Here is a 5,120-nt window from a genome sequence, read left to right on the forward strand (position 1 = left end):
TGAGATACCACCTCACACCTGTCAGAATGGCTAACATTAACAACTCAGGCAACAACAGATGTTGGTGAGGATGCGGAGAAAGAGGATCTCTTATTGCGGAGAAAGAGGATCTCTTTTGTATTGTTGGTGGGAATGCAAGCTGGTGCAGCCACTCTGGAAAACAGTGTGGAGGTTCCTCAAAAAACTAAAAATAGAACTACCCTACGACCCAGCAATTGCACTACTAGACATTTACCCATGGGATACAGGTGTGCTGTTTTGAAGGTACACATGCACCCCCATGTTTATAGCAGCACTACCAATAATAGCCAAAGTATGGAAAGAGCCCAAACGTCCATCGATGGATGAATGGATAAAGAAAATGTGGTGTATATATATATATATATATATATATATATGTATATATATATATATATATATACACACACATACATACAACGGAGTATTACTCAGCAGTCATAAAGAATGAAATCTTGCCAACTACGTGGATGGAGCTGGAGGGTATTATGCTAAGTGAAATAAGTCAGTCATAGAAAGACAAAAATCATATGATTTCACTCATATGCAGACTTTAAGAGACAAAACAGATGAACATAAGGGAAGGGAAATAAAAATAATATAAAAACAGGGAGAGGGACAAAACAGAAGAGACTCATAAATATGGAGAACAAACTGAGCATTACTGGAGGGGTTGTTGGAGGAGGGATGGACTAAATGGGTAAAGAGCATTAAGGAATCTACTCCTGAAATCATTTTTGCACTATATGCCTACTAATTTGGATGTAAATTTAAAATAAAATTAAATTAAAATTAAAATGCCATCACTAATTAAAAAAAAATCAGAACAGTGAGTCCTCAATAACCCATAAGCACTATTTCTATGTTGTAGTCAATGGGTCTCATGGACACAAGCTCCATTGGCTTTCAGACCCAGATGTTTTGGGGTTTTGTCCTTCAGGTTCAGTCGCTGTCTTAAAAGTTGGGGTCCTGGATTTGGGGTCTAAATCCTTTGCTATTTGGGGAGAAGCTGGGAGTTGAGATTTCCCTTCCTATCATAGGGAAAATCCCCAGGGTGGGGCTGTGGTGAGATTGTGTCTACCTCTCCTATCCAGTTCGATGTGTTTTTTTTTTCTTGTTCACCAGATGTGTAGGGGTCACTCAGCTAGTTTCTAGATTTCTTTCAGAGGGTATTCTTCTGTATGTAGTTGTAGTTTCAATGGCCAGAGGGAAGAAATGAGTGCAGGAGCCTCCTACATCTCCATCTTGAACCAAAACTTCATTAAATTTCTATTGAATCAAAGCACTCTTTATTAGGTAGACTGCATACTTAGTTATGTAGTTTTATTGTGGCTGTCAAAATATGGAATATCAATATGGCTGTGCTTCAGCCATACTGTTGTTGTGAAAACACTATTCCTTTCTGTGATTTATAGTCTCCATCATCAACAGCCCAAATATCACCACCTACCCTACTCTGCTACTTTAGATCCTCTCAGTCCCTCTGCCTCTAGCTTCCTTCTGCATTATTCCAGCTTCACTGGAACAATGAGGCAGCCAGCTCCATGTAGGCATAACCCAATAGTACCTTGCCTCCTGCCTTACTCGTCACTTTTCATCACCCACCATAGGTTTGCTTATTGGTATTGAGGCATAAGATTCCATAGGATATGCTTTGTACCCACGTCTGTGCAACTGGAAATGCAGGAATACCAAAATACTATAAGGATGATCTTCCAACCAGTAGGAGGTGAAGATCAGTCACTATATTCTTCTTCTTTACTTTCCCTGTTTCAGCTGCCCTGAGAGGTAGGCAATCACATTGCCTTTCAGGAGATGAACCCACAAGGCTGCATGGACCAGGTGGCTGGTTGTCTCTCCTTCCCTGTCTTGCTGCTTTTGTGCTCACTCATACATCCCTGGAATTCTACTATCTAGGTAGTAATGCCTAACTTTTGCCTCAGGCTTTGCTTTGATGTCATTCTTCTCTTAACAAATATAAACTTGTAAATGTGAGATGACACGAAAGGCAAAGCTCGTAAGGAAAGATTAAACAAAATGTCTCAGTCAGAAGCATCCCATATATGATCTCTACTCTTCTAGCATTTGTCACTCAGAAAGCATTATTTCATTCTTAAATAGTCCTTGTAGGAAGAATCTCAAGGAAACCAAGATGTGAAATGTACCTTATGGGAATGGAGCCCAAGTATTTAAGCTTTTATCACTGACAGAGCAGTGGAAGGCAATGTTTTAAAATAAAATGTATTCAATAAAGGAACTAGTTATGCCAAGATGAGTAAGTTCTACAGATCTGCTGTACAATGTGCCTGTAGTTGACAATCCTGTGCTGCACACTTACAAATTGGTTATGAAGGTAATCTCACGTCAAGTGCTCTTACAACTCCCCACACACATAAGCAAACACAAAGGGGCACAAAGATACTTTTTGGAGGTGATGGATATGTTTATTACCTTGATTGTGATGATGGTTCCATGCATATGCATATGTCCAAACTCATTAAATTGTATACATTAAATATATGCATCTTTTGGTATATCAATTATACCTCAATAAATCTGTTAAAAATAATAGTAGGGGAACTGCATTCTGGAAGAGGGGATAAATGGTAACTCTGTGCAGTATCTGCTCAGTTTTTCTATGAACCTAAAACTGCCTAATGAAATAAGTCTGCTGATTAAAAAAATAAAAGCCAATTGTCCAAGTGGATGTAAGTGAAAAGTTAAGTCAGAAGCAGACAGTCAAAAGGTGAGAACACATAGCCTAGATTAGAAATGAAAATGCGAGAATCTGAGCTTCCTAGGGACCAGTTCCAAACACAGAAGAGTGATAATAACGTTCAGTCAAAAAAAGCGTGAAGACTGGGAGAAAAAAACTGCAGGGCTGAATACTAGAAAAATAGCACAAAAATAGCACAGAAAATGGAAAGAAAAGCCTCTTGCAAGCCTGTTGCTTTTTAATCTCAGAGGAAAAGTTCATAGTAGAAATATAGAAGGTGGGAGGTGGGGGGAGCTCCAAACACCTGTTCTTTAAAAAGTCCTTCCATCTCAGAGCCACTTTTGAAATGCAATCTAGATCTCATTTTGTCATACACCTAGCTTTCATGTTATCCTCTGATACCTGGTTCTGTGTATGGCAAACAAGATCTACGGAGTCCTGCCTGGAAGAAATCAGAGGCAAATGTAAGTTTGCTGTTTTTCTGTAGACAAAAACATGTGCAATATTTGTCCTGTTGCACATGAAATGTCAGCAGGGTAGGAAAGGGTGTTTGAAACTCCCAGCACAACCTCTGATATCATGGAATGCCTTCTAACTTTTGGCCTATTTCGAGCATTGAATTGAACACAAATTATTCAAAGAATGATATGGGTCAACTGAAAGAGATTGTTCTAAATATAACACTATTGCACATAATAGAAAATGTAGAGGAAAGTAGCAATTATTTACTGAGTACTAATTATTTTCCAGGACTCACTCTGCCAAATGCATTTTGCATCAATCCTGAGAAGTATACACTACCGTTAATCCTTTTTAAACATGAGGAAACAGACTTTGAGAAACTAATCCCTTGCTTTCACAAAAAGAGTACAGAAAGCAGAAATGTGACATATGGCATCTATATTCCATGTGTCAGTCAGTAATGGTACCAATAGCCACTGCTGAAGGAAACCCATTGTGTGCTATGGTTTACAGGTACTATTTTTTTCAAGTTTATTTATTTGTTTTTAGAGGGGGAGAGAGAAAGCATGAGCAAGCATGGGGTAGGGGCAGAGAGAGAGAGGGAGAGAGAATCCAAAGCAGGCTCCACTGTCAACACAGAACCAGACAAAGGGTTTAAATCCATAAACTGTGAGATCATGACCTGAGCTGAAATCAAGTGTTGACACTTAACCAACTGAACCACCCAGGTGCCCCTACAGATACTATTTTTAATTCACACAGAATTTTGAAAAAAAAAATGGTGGTTATTATTACTTTACTGGTAAAAAATCTGAGTCTCACCAGGCTGAATAGCTTAATCAAGGTGACACAGTAAGGAGAAAAGTCAGAATCTGAACACAAGTTAACTAGACTTAAGAATGTATGATGTCAACCTTAAAAATAAAACTGCCACTGGGACGCCTGAGTGGCTCAGTGGGTTAGGCATCTGACTTCAGCTCAAGTCATGATCTTGCAGTCCACGAATTCGAGCCCCGCGTTGGGCTCTGTTGCTGACAGCTCAGAGCCTAGAGTCTGCTTCAGATTCTGTCTTTCTCTCTCTCTGCCCCTCCGTCATTCACAATCTCTCAAAAATGAACAAATGTTAAAAAAAATAAAACTGCCAGTTATTTTACTAGCAAAAGATAGGTTTATTTGAGAAAAGCAGAAAATTACAATCCATGGCTAGCAAGTCACAGCAAAATCATAAGTCAGTCCAACAACAACAACAAAAAAGAGAGGAACATTATTTTATAGAGAAGGAGGAAGTTGTGAGGAGTTGCTTTGAGGGAAAGTCCTTTGGAGAAAAGCAAGAGTTCAGGGTGGTGAAGGTTTCTCATTGGCTAAGTTGCAGGGGTAAATTCTTGTAGAAGATGCAATGTACTTTCCCTGGGTGGCCTTGATCATTCTTTCCTGTTAAGGAATCTTCTGTTGGGTCTGTAATTGACAATTCTTCTTGTGATTAGCATTGGATGGTATGGCTCCCCCTAGTAGCCTTCCTGTCTAGCATCCTGAATCTATTTTTTTGGTTTCTCTTTATTCATTTTCACAGCTGGAGTCTTATTTATTTGTTTTGTTTTGTTTTTAATACACTGCTATCATTATAAAATAAATATATATGAATGATATATGAAGCTTTCCATGTAACACTGGGTCCATTGTGGATGCTCAAAACATATGGGTCTTTTTTCTGCATGGTCTCAGACAAGTTGGTGGTTGAAATCTAGTACTCTGTCTAGAGTTAGCCAAAACAACAATAACAGCAGCCAGGGTCAGTAAAGAGTAAGCACAGTGAATCTACCATTCCTTGTCAGTTTGTCTTTCAGAGTTCTAACAAGGTAAACCTAATCAGTATAAGTCACTCCTTTTTTTTTTTTTTTTTTTTTTTTTTTTTTTTTTTTTTTTT

General features: G+C 38.6%; 1 long non-coding RNA gene across 2 annotated transcripts in view; it reads left to right on the top strand.

Moving 5' to 3' along the window:
• The window catches only part of LOC121042544 (uncharacterized), a 36,849-nt gene that overhangs the window by 16,239 nt on the left and 15,490 nt on the right, over positions 1-5,120 (top strand). The window lies entirely within an intron of this gene.

The sequence above is a fragment of the Herpailurus yagouaroundi genome, unplaced genomic scaffold (assembly GCF_014898765.1).
Source record: "Herpailurus yagouaroundi ecotype Mexico unplaced genomic scaffold, PumYag 185, whole genome shotgun sequence".
In the NCBI taxonomy this organism is placed as follows: domain Eukaryota; kingdom Metazoa; phylum Chordata; class Mammalia; order Carnivora; family Felidae; genus Herpailurus; species Herpailurus yagouaroundi.